The sequence below is a fragment of the Chelonia mydas genome, chromosome 12 (assembly GCF_015237465.2).
Source record: "Chelonia mydas isolate rCheMyd1 chromosome 12, rCheMyd1.pri.v2, whole genome shotgun sequence".
NCBI lineage: Eukaryota > Metazoa > Chordata > Testudines > Cheloniidae > Chelonia > Chelonia mydas.
Window position 1 is genome coordinate 40,607,580 of NC_051252.2, and position 15,820 is coordinate 40,623,399.

A 15,820-nucleotide genomic window follows, 5' to 3' on the forward strand; every position below is an offset into this window, starting at 1 on the left:
TCCGCCAGTTCCCATCCAAAAATGAATGCAAAGAAATACTATTAGGCTGTCTGGTTATGTATTTTTTATGAGGCCATACAAGACACTGCCTGACCCCGTGCAGCTCATGTTATAACCACATTGAAGATGCTTTTCATTTGGGTTCTGCTTTTCAGCCTGGATGACCTCTATTAAATAAGAAAGAAAGAAAGGAAAAAATGGCCTAATATGTGACCCCTGGGACTAGTCGCTTCAAGGATTACATTTAATTCATATGATAATATTGAAATATAATGCTTCTATGTTGAATGTTTTAGATATTTTTATTTTCTTTCTCTTTATTTCAGGGACTCAGACTTGTCATAGATATTTTTCATCTGTTTTGGGTGGAGGATAGTAACTCAGGCTCTGGTCAGATTCTTAAAATTACCTTTTTCCTTAGGAGACTGGATATGAATACAAAACACTGCTTTTCCCGGTCTCTCTGAATGAGGAGAAGAGACACATAGGCAGAGAAATTAATTTTACTACGAATATGTATCTGCCAAGAGCTCCCTTTCAAATAAAGCAAAATGCCAAAATAAAGCTTGTTTCTTAACCCATTGTTAACAACTGACCCCACCCCCCAACTTCTCCATCAGTGTGACTGCTAACTCCTTCCCTGCCTTCCGGCTTCTATTGTTTGTAGTCCCACCATTGCATTCACTTACAGTTGTCAGTGTGCATGTATTTATTGTACAAATATACACACATGCAGTATTTCTGTTCTTGCTTACACACACTTATTATTAAAACTGCACTGTTCAGAGCCCTAGACCACATGTATTTAATGTTCCAGCATTTCTGATGGAAAGCACATATCTTCGGGGTTTGTAACTTGGCTATAAAATCCACTCTGGGATGAAACACGATGTACAGTGTTTCACTTTAGGAGCATATTTGCAAAAATACATTTGGACATTTCTAATTACTCGGTGTGAGAATATTTAATAAAGTTTGTTTTTTGTGCAGTTTGTAAAGTGGAATTTAGCAATCGATCCATAATCTGATCTAATAACTTGTATTCTGAAGCAATGCAACTCCCAGAAATTCATGCTAATGATCATTCTTGAACTACTACTACATGTATACACGAGATATTTTCCAACGAACATTTAATTTAGGGTTCTTAGAAGGTGGATTTAATCTACACACATGGCAGTAGGTTTGATGCAATGGATGGTCTCGCTTCTGAGGAGCCAGTACAGTCTATTGATAAATAATGTGTGTATCAAACTGGATAACAAAAGCTGTGTCTTTTAAAACAATAGGCCTGCACACATATTTATTCAGTCCCATAAACACAGAGCTGTTGTTTGGTTACGTTTGCAGGTTAGATGCGTTTTTCTGTTTATTATTGTTAGAAAAATTAAATAAAAAAATCACTGGCATAAAAATAGTTTAAATAACACTGAGGTTTTAGTGGCAACACCCCAGAGCCAGAAATTCATAGTTAAGGCTGAATCTACATCCTTAACCATTATACACCAATGCTGCAAACAGTATATGGTATGTAAAATCCATGGCTGCGTGGATACCCATGCCCTGAAACAACAGGGTAGGTTAAGAACAGAGTTTCCAGATTAACTCAGAATGTCACTGTATTTGTTTGCATCGGGGGGTGAACAGTATCCACGTCTTTGGGGTGATGATCTGTAACACACACACATGGACTATATCGACACACCCGTGTGCATCTCAGTGTTTTGTGTATGGTAGTTAAAAATATATATATACAGGCTTTGGGTTCCCTTTTGTAAAGCATTAAGCTGTGACCCTCCCCTCCTCTTTTCCCTCCCCCTGCAGCCCTAGACTTCATGATGCCTTGACTGCTAGCTTAACATGGAGTTGTCTTTTTTATTTTTTTTATAAACCCAGTCACAACACAGAAAGAGGAGGAGGAGGAAGAGAGAGAAAGAGAAAACTAAAAACCCTGAAGGATGGTTCTCAAAAATTCGAAAGGAACCACAGGGAATTCCTTTTAAGAGCAACAGAAAGCGAGCCAGCTGAGGTAAGGCAGTTGGAGCTTACCCTTTCTCCCCCCCACCCCCTTTTTGGTTATAAATTGCTGTTTCTTTATGGAGCGGGGAGGGGAGGTGGGTGGGGAAGACACCTAACTTCTTTACTGTTTAAGCAATCTGAGCATAGAACTCATGTGAATATGCAAATAGGGCTGGCTGGTCTGCGTTGCTGACACGTGTATGTGTTGTATCCTTCTCCCCACCTCCCTGTCTTAGCGTCTGATCTTCAACAGATTGCTGTTGTTTCTTGTGATCACCAGCACTGCGTGCTGGAGAGAGAGATGGGGGGGGGGGGGGGGGGGACATGGGGGGAGTGTTGTGGGGCTGGAAGGCATGGAATCATGACATGATTGCTGTGACTTTTTTATATTAATGTGTGCCTTTTTTCTAGCTCATTTGCATGTCAAAGTGGTGGAGGTGTGAGGGCCGAGATTAGTATGGAGATGACATAATAATGCAATGAATTAAATGTGATCACTTCTGTGAGCAACCGGGTTGGGGAGGGGGAGGGTTTGTGTGTGGAGAGAGCGAGCGAGCGGGGGAGAGCGAGGAAGGGTTCTGATTTTTCACCACACGTTGATTGATGTCAGGGGCTAACAGGGTGCATCTTCTTATTGTTATGATGATGATGATTGCAATGATTATACTGATCATTAGTGTGAAATTTAAATTTTAAAGTGGTCAGTGCTGGATATTTGGTGTGCATGCATGTTTCAAGCAGCAGGGTAAATCTTACTACCAGAATTTAACTTTCTCATGTTCAAAAAGACAGCATGCAGGATTCAAAAGATTATTAATTTATGAAATACAGTGGGTTGAATTACATAGATTCCTAATGCAGTTCTGTTTTTTATTGTAAATATACAAAAAGATCAAAGACATTTTTGTTATTAAAAGAAAATCTTTCATTGGAGGGATGGTTTAGCTATTTACAGTCAATGAAATTTGATTTTTATCTTTTGTTTTGCTTTATCCACTTTTAATAAAACAGCTCTATAGCATAACACTACCACAACGACTGCTGAACAAAGCAGATTCTCAGGCAGTTAGTTTGGGGTCTGAGTGTGATTTAAAAATTGTGAATATTTTCTCTGTGGTATTACTGTTTTGGACAAAACCCCTGAAAAATGTAAAGGTAGTTAGAGGGCTGAGAACATTTCAATGTAACCAACAGAAAAATGTAACTAAAAGAGATTAAAATATGCAGTATACTGGAACTATTCTAATAGAATTCAAATTAATTTTTTTCTGCAGATATGCTCGTTTTCCTGATAATCAGTATATACCTGATGTCTGTTCAAAATAAATATAACTCTGGTGGCACCTTAAAGACTAACAGATTTATTTGAGCATAAGCTTTCGTGGATAAAAACCTCACTTCTTCGGTTTTTACCCACGAAAGCTTATGCTCAAATAAATCTGTTAGTCTTTAAGGTGCCACTGGGCTCCTTGTTGTTTTTGTGGATACTGACTAACACAACTACCCCCTGATACTTGACAAAATAAATATGTGTATCCGGAGAGAAAGCGAGATGGAGGGTGGGGTGTGTGTGGCATACAGAAGTTTAGTACTGATTGTGATGCCTGCCAATAACCTTGATGCTGTAAATGACCATTTACAAGTCAACAGAATATCACTAAAGTTAATTCATTGAAAAAGAAAATCCAAGACAACTCCATTAGTTTTTCTTCGGTATTACGGGAGATTTTAAAGGGATATACTAATTGAACAATTGTATTCACTAGAATACTAAATAAACAGAAAAGAATATCTAACTCTTGGGGGGGGGGGGGAGTTGAATAAAAATCCTGCATAGAAATTACCTGATTGATCATAACATAGTAGGCTAAGAGACAACGAGACAACGGAAAGTAGAGAAGCAAAAAGGCAAGTGCAGCAAGACTGGTGTATAACCCTGTTATAACAATGCACAAGATAAACCCACCTGTCCAAATTCTCTATTGCTAGAACAGTGGCTGTCATCACTACCTTCTTGATCTCGGCAATACTTAAATTCTTGTGCCGCCTTTGAGTTCTCACAAAACTCAATGACTTTTTTATGCAGTTCTGATAAATGTTAGTTTTTGTTCTGCTAATCTCATTATTCATGTGTTCTGAATTTTCCACAAACTATTGCAGAACCTTGGGCCAGTTGTATAAAGTCACTGTTAATCCTGTATATCACAAACAAAGGTGCCAGTAGAAAGCTGTTTCAGTATGAGCTCATTTCACCTACATTGTGTGCTGGAGTCCCCCAAATTCAGCAGCTACTGTTAATATCATGTAAAAAGACAGATTTACCAACACTGTTTATACCTCTTATGACAAATAAAATTGCATGCCTGCCTTGTCTCTTTGGCCCCCTTTCAGGGGAGATTTTGATCAGATTTTACAGCTTTATATCATATATGAACACGTGTATTCTTGTTTTTTCTCTCTCTGTGCACCTGAAGTGCTATGCATGTATACGTACTGCTTTCTCTTCGCCTAAGTCTTCTGTGCCAATAAAGAAGAAAGGCAGGGATGAGGATTGTTGCTATTGATCTGCCCAAGGGGATCATTAGGCATCAGTATCAATCTACAAATCAGTGGGCCTGTGTTACTTGCTTGGGCAGTCATTGCCAATTTGTTCCTATTAGATGGCCGAGCCCGGAGGTGTTTGATGAGCAGATTGGGTCTTTATCTCAGCACTGGAGAGCTTGCAGACTTGCAGAGAGACAGCAGAGGGTTAGGGGATTTTTGTTGTTTGTTTAGTTTTTTTTACAGAAATCTGGCTGCACTTTACTGTACTATAAAGAGAGGTTCTATGGGTAGAATGTGTTTCTAGTTAAATTTAGTTTTCCAGATCATATTAAATGTATTGGGAGTTAAGGAGAAACTATTTTTAAAATAATCTACTGCACTTTATTTGGTATGTTTTACCAGCAGTGCACTATATAAACATATATATTCGTGCCAGGTTCTTTTGTTATCCATTTCAGGTTACGCATTGGAATAATTGAAACACAAACATTTTTTCTTTCGTTCTCCCTATGCCCATTCCTAGAAGTTTATGTAGTTGCTGTGGGTGAGGTGACCCTAATTGCTATATCTTTGTGGTTTAATTAGATAAAGTGAAATTTAAAGCTTTTAGATAATTTTATATTGGAAAATATTATTTACATTTTGCCCGTGAAAACTAAATGAAAAAAAGTAAACTAGATACTGTAGCGGGAACGACATAATTTTAAAAAAATCTTGTTTTTAAAGCAGTGACTGTAGGCTGTTAATACAGATGGTATTAGAACAGTCTCTCCCCTAATCTGCATATTGTTTTTATTTTGTAATTTTTCAAACATATGTAAAGAAATGTGAAACAGGGAAACAAAAATTTGATATCATTCTGGGGGGATATAAAACAGGAGGAAAGAATGAATCCGAGCAGTTCGAACAAATGTTAGGGATGCAACATTAACTCTTCTTTATTTTGTGAAAACCTCAATTTCCACCCATGTTTCATTCACTCATGACATGAGCATCATGCACAGTTTATATATCAGTCCAGCTCTTATAGCCCCTGTTGATGCTTACTGATTGGATTTCTAATTTCCTGGTTTTGTCAGGGGGTTTAAAAGACTTGCATGGGTGTTGGTACTTTCCAACAAGTTTATAATCTGGAGTTTGTGCCTATTACCTCTGACGATCAAAGCATTTCCCAATATTTGTAAAGTAAAAAATTCTAAACAAAGCACTGTGGACTTTATTTGTCATGCTATTTATATACAAATACATGTGCAGTAAGTAAAACCAAAATTATATTATTTGATTGTGGAAGATGAGAGATTGGATCTAATCCTACGTTTACCCAGCAATCACAGCATCTGCTGTATAAAACCAAGTTCCTTTGAGTACTTTTTGGTTATATGTAATATTTCAAGTAACATAAAATAATGAATGCTTTTAGAACTTAGAAGTATTTTGAATTCTGATTATTATTGTTTGATTAGTATTTGGTCAAATTCTTTTAACCTTTTTCTCCCCCCCCACTTTGGGGACAGTTCAGTTCCTTCGCCTTTAGAAAAGAATTCACCTCATTCTGTCTGACAAGTATTTTTGTTGTTGAGCTTCTATCATATCTGTGTACAAATACATCTGTTTGGTGTGTGTGTGACTTTTGGAAGCCAGACAGTGTTAATTTGTCATAAACTACATACAACCAGCTAGCTTTAATCTCTATGTTGCGTGTATAGAAATCAATTTGGAGTGTACTCAGAGGGATTTTTTTTTCCAGAAAGAGTTTGTTGTACAAATATTTATGGATCTTTTCCTTTGTAGTAGAGATTCCAGTTGAAATGACCATCATGCCATTAACGGCAGATTTCATTTTAAGGGAAATGTTGCCAAAAGATATTGTTTGTTTAATCGTATGGGGTTTCAAATTGAAATGTGCTTTGCTCCTATTGTCCAAATGCATGATCTTTGAGAAGAAATTCCAGATCTTTATTATACTGAAATAAAAGGAGGAGGGAACACACTCACCAAATTAAATGTAAGAATGTCTCTGTATGGGAACTTAAACAACTTTTAAAATCCATGCACATTCTGGCTATCTCCAGTTCAGGACGTTTGTAGTTGTGATGCAGAAATACTATGTTTTTGTTTTTAATCACAAATCTTTCTTTTTCATTCTTTTTCTTTATTGCTGTAGCTATGTATTGGATCTTTTTCCTGTTTTGTTTAGTATGGTTTCATATGTGAAATTTCTCCATGAAACAATTGATACATTCTCCACACGCTGTGGTGAATGGAAAAAAAAGCCCTTAGATTAATGGTCAGTGTCTCATACACACAAATTTGTGTTAGGATACTACAGAGAAGCTGCGAATTACTGACAAGATCTAGAATAATTCCTAATGCTGTCGAAGGCTTCATTCTCTCCCCCACATGATGGATGAGGCATAAGAAGTGCTTTCTGAGATCATTAATGTGCATCATTCTGTTAAGTGTTATTAAAGTCCGTCTGTCTTCGGCAGCAGAAACTATATCTTATCCCTTATATTGCTTCTGTTTTGTAAAATTATAACTGCAGATCCTGTCTCTTACTAATGTGGTCTTTTTTTGGTACTCTTTTCCAAATGGCAGGTTTATGCCATAGCATTTAATGCATTTTTAGGATTGTATATTTTCTTCTATTCAAAATATTTGATTGCTACATGTGAGACTACATGTAGTTTCAGGATTACATTATTTATAACCTTTAAAATACAATGAAGCTGGAAACCATCCTTACCAAAATAATTATTTAAGGGGTGAGCTTAGAACTGAATTTTTATTCTGAATTTGTGCCTGTGTTAAATCTGTGTGAAGCTAGTTGGCAATTCAGTCCGATATGATTCAGTTTGAATTAAGCAGACTGCCTTGTAACCTTAAGAAGAAAATAAGGCTTTCCATTTCTGTTCTAAGTACACAATGCATAAGATGACATTCAGTTACATACACTTCCATTTGCAGCCCATTGGATTAATTGTTTAAAAAACAGTGGCACTATTATTTGAACATATAGTAATCAAGATTCCTTGTTTGAGAAGGAAACTCATGCAGAGCTAAAAATGGAGATACAGTATTATATACAGGCGGCAAAAACTTCTGCAGTTTTGTTCCACTTAGACAGAAAACTATCTTGTACATTGCTGCTTCTTGTACTGTTCCACTCCTCCCCATTCTGTTGGCTGTAACACTTGACTTTCTGGGGGGAGGAGGATGGCAGGGGGAAAGGGAGGGAGGTAGGCCAGGTAGAGATTACAGATGGATCATATTATATCAAAAGTAATTTTAACCAAACAGGAGAATTCACTTTAAAGGTTTTTAACCTTTCTTAAGAGCCAATTTTTCCCTAAGCCCTGTGATAATAAAATACAATATAATTTATAGAGCGCTTTCCATGGATACACATTCCTAACTTTTTTTTTACAGTCAGATAAAATGTTATCCAACCACTGGGATGATAATCAAGGGAAAACAAAAAGCAAGTGATCATAAAGCCATTTAGAAATGTAACGTTCCTTTTTGAGGAGATTCAGGCACACTTGGAGAGGCTCACTTAGATACTTGTAATAGAATTCTAGAAGTTTGAGGCACAGCTGGTAAAAGCTCAGTCATCCACAGCACAGCTAGTTTTTGAGCGTTTAATTTTATATTTGAATAATTCTCCAGATCAAGCTATAATCATGAATGTCAGATAAAGAGATTTTTTTCATAAATTACATTATTTCACAGATGTGCAAATACTTCTGAGAAAAAAATTACATTGATCAGTTTTAATACCCCCTGTCTCACCCTTCAGTCAAAGGAAAAAATAGCTTTTTTCCCATCTTTGTCTTCAGAAAGGTGCTAGATTGTAAACATCTGAAGGAAATGAAAGGGTTGGCCAGTCCACCCCAAATTCTTTCCAGATTTTCATTCCTTTCACCAGCAGCCTTCTGTTCTTAGAAGAGAGGGAGGGACAGAGAGAGAGAGAGAGAGAGAAGATATCTCTGTTTCTTATTAAAATTTCAAGTGAAAAGCACTGATGTAACTTACTGATTTTGAATCTGCTAAGTTAGAGGGGGGCTTGATCAAGTACAGTTTAGGTAACATGTACGCTGGCAATTTGGCAAGGTAAAGCATTTGAAGCCAATTAAGATCTAATTCTGTACAGAAGACAATGGACAAGAGACAATCTAGTTTTGTTCTGATTTGTAGTTTTCAAAACAAGTGTTTGAAGTTGATTTTTTTCTGATAAGCTATAGCCTAACTCCTGTTTGTCTGAAGAAGTAATTATCATATGAGGAATACTTTTGATATATAATATGTTCTCTTCAAGCTTAATCAACGTTATTTCCTTTCTGTTGCAAAATGTTTAGATATTTCTGGAAATAAATGTTCCAATTTTATGCCATAGTAGTTTTTGCAAACATTCACCTCGGATCCTGAAGTATCATTAGTCTTTAGTGAAAGAAACAGGTGCTTTTTGCATCAGAAGTGCACAATTTAATTAAAACTTCTGAACACATTTTTCTACATAATTCTTTAACTGACAAGAACATTTAATTGAGCAATAGTTCATAATACATATATTGTTATTGCCTGATATATATTTGAATATATTGTGTTTTGTTCTGAGTGGAAAATATTGTCGTTATGTTTAATTCATGGATGACAGTCTGGATAAAATGTATATTTCAAGGCTTCCTCATCTAACATACGATTTAGTCACTCTTTTAGGAGAAAAAAGTTAAAAATAACTTTATAAAAATAAAACAAGGTGTTATACTGTGACGGTTTTGGCCTTAAATCATAGTTGCCTGTTTGTCTTTTAGGACATTTAAGTGCCAGATGCACTGGGAGAAAGCAATCTAAACATCAGAGTTTATTTTCAATATGCAAGTGGTATAAAAATATGCAAACCCTGATCACAGTGCTATGGAAACTACTCCACAAAAATGTGGAACGAAAGCTGTTACTGTAAGTATGGTTCATGTATTGTAACAGCTGTGACAGCCTGATACAGTTTAACACTTGTTCAATTATAAGGAAATATTCAAAAGCAAACGTGATGTACATGAGGTTTGTAATAATCTTTCAAATTTACAGAAGAAACCAAACCCAACCTCTATCCCCAAAAGTTAATGTTTCAGTTGAGTCTCTGAGATTTTGGAAATGTTCGTGCCCCCTTCCCTCCAACACAAAAAGGATTTTTCAGGGCTTGTGTTACAGCTATTTGCAAGTTATTTTAGGCCTCTGTTCTTTTAGATCCACTTAATAACTTCTGAAGACTATTTCAGGTACAGACCACACTGTGTTTTTAGGGGGTGGGGACGTGTTAAAAGTGAACATACATGTATGACACATGGGTTTCAGTTTACTCGAGAAAGCCTGAACTGACTCTAGCACAAGCCTTCCTTTCTGGGAATTTGGACATCGATCCCGGTGCTTTCTGTTAACCAAACACTTACATTAAATGCTGCAAACATATAATAAACATATATTAATACTTAGCTGTGGTAAAATGTGGTTAATATATAGTACACACAGCAGATCTTTAAATGGACAATTGTTTTTATTTTTGATGGATTACATTAACCTTTATTTGTTTTAAGTAGTGTTGAACAGGAGGTTTTTAAAAATGTTGTCACCTTACAGTATATTTTTACATATTTAGATCATTAATATATTGTAATGAAGCTTTCTGGCTTTATAAAATCAGTGACTTGATACAACTTAGTATCTGTAAAGTATCTGCCCTTTAGATTCGTACAGTTCTTAAACTCTTTTGTTTGGACAGAATCTATATGTTCTACCCCTTGCTTCTCTTACTAGCTATATATGTTTTGTATGTGGAAAATTGGAAAACCATTCTTTTTATTTTTTATCCTTACCAAAAAGAATCATAGACTTTTTCATAAAATCCCAGACTTTGACTACAGGGCATGACTGACATTACGGAGGTTCCCTGCGAGGAGAGTGGACAATAGATCCATACCCCTACATTTTCAGAGTTGTGCTGGGTATAACCAAAAAACTCATACTGAAGTAATAGAAGTTTTGTGGTTAAATCTCATGCAACATATTTACAAATGAAATTAAATGTTCAAACTTTTCTGTGGCTTCAAAGAAAGTTAAGTTATGAGATGTCTAACAAATGTTTATGTACATCTAATTGGAGGTGAAGGTGACAAGAGTAGAAAGGATACAGAATAACTTTTTTTCATTTTGCTTTGCTTGGTGTGGGCAATTCAAAATGGGATCCTAGTATTTCAAGACCCAAACTCTCGTTTTTTAAGTAATTACTGTTATCTGGAATACAATGTTGCCTTAGAAATTATTGACATAACCGTCCCCATGGGAACTCCATAGCAGTCAAAGTGAAATCCAACAATAAATCCGGGGGCCACCAGGATAACTACCATTAAATAGCTTTTTCAGTGGAAAAACTATTTCAAAGCGTCATTCTTCCTAAATGTAAAGTTCAGTGATCATGTTTCTGTGTAACTTTCATAGAATTTGGTCTTTTACTTTGAGATTTGTTTAAATAATCCTTCAAAGCGTCTTTGACAGCAAAAATGCTGTGTTTTGCACCGATGACATCACTCACTAAATTCCAGCTTCGTTGAAAGCTAAGAGGTTACAAAGCATTAAAAGTTGGTGAAGGTCTTCTCGTGTCACCAGGCCTAAAAGTCTTAGTATGTGAAATGGTTTTCAATAAATGTTGGGAACAAACAAAAAAATACAACTGCTTGTAGTTTTCAATATTTTTAAAATGAATGAATCCTTGCCAATTAACAAGACTATTTAATGCTGTTTTCAGGAACTGATAAAAGCTAAGGTCCAAATTTGGTAGTTCCTGTTTATACCCTGACCCTACAAAGAAAACTTGCGTGCAGACACTTGCATGTGTAGGTCTGCTTTTAGTCTTTACTACTATTGAAATCAATGGCAGTGCTGTCTGAGGTAGCACTACAGGATCTGACCCACTTGGTTACATTCTAGCCTCATTTTACACGTGGAAATCCCATTGAAGTCAATTTGAATTTTGAGCAAAAATTGAGGGTAGAACATGCTTTAAAAAAGGGGGAAATGATAGATTTAACAGCTGATACTTTTGGCAACCGAAATAAAGACTGTAAAAAGTTATCACTTAAGGGCATTATTCTGATCTCACACTAGTGTAAATGAGGAGGGATTTCATTGAAATCAGTTGACTTAAAATAATAAAAGTGAGATCAAATGGACCTCCAAACTGTTTTAAGAGACACCTTCAGATAATACTCATAGATAACTGAAAGAAAACCACACAATCTTATTAAACAAACCAACCAATCCCTTGTTGTCGGATACGCGACAGCATTTTTTATTGGGAATAAATAGGCAAACTGTACAGTTACAGAGTTTGACATGTTCACTTGTAACTTTTGAGTTTGCCCTTCTAAAATAAGTGCTTTATTAAGTAAAAGAGGTGTTGAATACCTGAGTGATACAAACCCTACTTTAGACCCAAGGCTTTGTCAACTTGATCAGTGGGGTTATTTACATACATTTCTTTCTTTTTTTAAAAAAAATTAATAAATAAACCACCTGTGACCAATGTGGTCTAATGTACAAAAGTGTCCTGGCAAAAGAGCTCAGCTTTTGAAAGTGAATGTAGAAGTATCAAAGCATCTTCATGTATATTGTGACAAACTGAACAGTTTTCAGAATCCTTGTCTGCTCTGCAGCTCATCCATTATGTGAATGACATGTGAAAATAGTTGTTTCTCTGAGATATCAGCAGGCAGCACAAACTCCGTTACTTTAAAAATACTGGAGGCTAGCTCATCTATAGACTTCTTATGAATGAATGAGTATGTGTGGTCCACCTCATTGTAAGAAAGTAAGTCTCTACAAAAGGCACTGGAATTACATACTGTAACATGGTACCACTGGCTATATGCTGAAAACATAACAATGGGTAAGTTGAGACATTTGGGGTAGCTCACTTCATGTATTTATTTTGAAAGTGTACTTTCAAAAGATTGGAAACCATCAAGTTGCATACCCAGGTTTGTGTGGCCACGTGTTCTTATAACTGTTACTCTTCTTCTTCTTCCCCTTCCCCCGCCTTTTGTTTGTTACTATCTTTTTGGTTCATCTTGTCTTTAATTTGATTGTAAGGTTGCTGGGGCAGGGAGTGTGTTGTCCTAAGTGCGTGAGCAGTACATAGTACAATGAGGCCGCCATCATATTTGTGTATTAATAAAGTATAAATAATGTGTGAACAATCAACTTCTAAATCCTAGGTATTCAAGTGAATTTCATGTCTTGAAATTAAAAATGTTAGACAACAAACAATAACCCTTCATTCCAGGGCAAATTCTACAGAACAGTAACGTATTGTCAAAAACATCCTGGAAAATAAGGGGGCAGAAGAAAGATGCATTAATTACCTCAGTTTTTCTTTATAATTATCTGTTAATTTCTGCAAGTATATTTCCATGTTCAGTAAGAACTGTCCAGACAATTGTGCTTTGATATTTTACAAACTTAACTTTATTGCAAAAGACAGTTTAAGCTGATTTCAGAAATATAGATTTATATTTAAAGTTGCTGGAAAAATAAGCTAGGTTTTTCTATGGATATTTAAATATATCCATTTTACAAATCTCACAGTTTGATCCTTGAAAGACAGAGCTGCTACTGGTGGGTAATCAAAGCTAAAATAAATCTATATTCTTCTAAGTTAAAGATATTTGTGTAGGTTTTTAAAGATAAGTTTTATAGCTGGTATTATAATACAGACTGTAAGCTTTATTTCTTTCATTGGTCATCTCCAGAGTTCTAATATCTTAAACAATATCTACTTTTCTTTTACCATGACTTTTTTTTATAAACAGAACAAAATAATTTCTGTAAATGTTTTAAATTTGGAAAAGTAGATTTGTGATTTCCTCTTCCTTTGCTTGAATCAATGTAATGATATCCTTATCACCTTTACCTTTTTTTTCTAATGCATTTTGTTTTGTCAACTTTTTAATTTCAATTTTTTTATTTTTAAGAGAATTCTGTTGTTTCACAGCAGCTCCCCTCCCTCCCCTTGAATAAGTGTATAAAGTACGGTTTTTATGGTCTTTCAAAATGAGTGGTATACAGTAATACATTGATTCAGGAGTAGAAATTGTGATTGACATTAGCGGGGAAATTTTTGTCTAAAGATCTAGGGTGAAATCCTAACTCCATTCAAGTCAGTGGCAAAACTCCCACTGAGTTCAGTAGAGGCAGGATTTTACTTTGAGGGTAGGCCCTTTATTGACTAGCCTTAATATGATTGAATTCTGGGATATTGTTTACACTTTGTCCATAGAATGGTCACTCTCCCTAAATACATTCAGGGTTCTTGTTTCTTCACAAATGTTTACTGTATGGGAAGAACAGAGGCAAATACAAATTTAAAAATTTCCTTTCTTTATAATTTAGATAAAAACATCTACATTTTGGTAAGATACCAAAACTATTTCAGGAACATTTTCTCTGTATGGGGTGCAGGTTTGCTGTAAAATATATTCCAGGAGAAACCAGATTTCCTTTGAAAAATAAGAAACCTAATAGTTGTATGTGGACCCTTACACATATTCTATCTTTGTGCGGAGATTGATGGTAAAATATGGCCCATTTGTTTATACAATAGCAAGCTGTGTTAACCCCTAAAACAATGAAGATGAATTAACTTGTTTCTGCTCCTTCTCTAACTTGGTGTCCTAGCTTTCTTTCTGTTATTGCTACTTCCTGTTTTCTCTGCATAACAAAAGAGGGTCTTCCCACCTTCCTTTTGACTTCTTCTACCTGCCTCTCCCTGCCAATAAACAACAAGCACTCTCAAGCCAAGTGAACCAATAATATCATGCTCCTCACTTGCTGCCTCTTACCTGGCCATCCCACCTCCTCGTTCTTCAAAGGTGCTGGGTCCATATTGATTCTTCCCTGGCCTGAGCTCCTGATGTTGACCCACTTCCCCTCTGCTGATTCCTAGTCGGAGGGAATGACAGAGAATTAGCCTCAGGGGAAAGGGGGTCATCCTGGAACAGCAGGAAGAGCTGTGATTCTTGGAGAAGTGAGGTGGGTTTTGCTCTTTCATCATGTTTATTGGTCAGCTACTCTTCAGAATCACCAGAAATCCTGCCTGCCAGGCAAAATCAAAGGCAGGGGGTGGCTTTCTGGTTAAGTTACTGGACTGAGATTTGGGAGACTTAGATTCGGTTCCTGGCTCTCCCACAGATTACCTGTGTAGTCACGAACAAATCACTTAAAATATCTGTGCTTCAGTTCCCCATCTGTAAAATGGTGACATTCTTTTCTTTCTCTCATCCTTTGTTTTGTCTGTTTTGATTGTATGCTCTTCAGGACAGGGTCTGCATAGTGCCCATATTGGTCGTGGCCTCTAGGCGCAAGTTGAGTACAAATAATAATGGGTGAAATATATAAAAGCACTTGAGTGATTTAGGAGCACAAGGCCCATTGAGCTGGTCCTTGTGCTTCTAACTCGCTCAGTTGCTTCTGAAAATTCCACTTTATAATAATAATTAATAGTGCCTCAGAGTGGCCACAGAAAATGCTTGGAAATCAATCTGGATCTAGGTGAAACGCATCTAGGAATTAGCTAGTTTCCAGAGGGGTTAGTCTATGCAGTGAGGGATCTGAGCAAAGACTGTATGGTCATCTAGTGCAAAACTTTTGATATACCCTATAAATGTCAGAGATTTTTATTACATCAGATATATTGCACAAAGCATCACAAATGGTGCTGTGATGTCAAGGAGCAAGCCCTGAAATATGAGAGCATCCTATCTCATACTATTTTCGTCCTTTCCACTAGAGATTCTGACATACACGGTTTATAAAAATCACAGGCTGGAGATTGCAGAGGGGGACACCAAAGTCGCTTGCTGCTAGTGATTATTTTTCTGGGTGGTGGTAACTTGTTACTCAGCAGTAGTTGGAGGGAGTTGAAAAGAGGCTTTAGCTGGAAATTAAGGAGGAAAATGCTGGGAGGAGATTTCAGAAACAGAACATAATGAACGATAAAAGGACCTGATGTTTCAATGACAATTTTTTTTTTCTTTTTCTTCAGTGCACAATGTTGGATTGAGCATTTTTCCAGTTAATTCTCCAGCCTTTTGAAACATGAGCTTTTAGCTAGAGTTTAACTTTCCTTTCCCAGTAGATGGCATTGTAGTCTATCCAGTAGATGGTAAGAAGCTCTTCTAACCTGTAAGACATACGGATTCATTTT

At 36.3% G+C, this 15,820-nt stretch overlaps 1 long non-coding RNA gene across 6 annotated transcripts in view; it reads left to right on the top strand.

Annotated features, from left to right (window-relative positions):
• Positions 1 to 15,820, top strand: part of LOC119563705 — a 588,454-nt gene that overhangs the window by 288,236 nt on the left and 284,398 nt on the right. For 5 of the 6 annotated variants that reach the window (XR_005222260.2, XR_005222258.2, XR_005222257.2 and 2 more), the window contains one exon: positions 1,897 to 2,029. This is a non-coding gene — a long non-coding RNA (uncharacterized LOC119563705). Of the gene's footprint in view, positions 1 to 1,896; positions 2,030 to 9,377; positions 9,502 to 15,820 lie in introns of those variants that run through there. The other variant, XR_005222261.2, reaches the window with a different exon arrangement.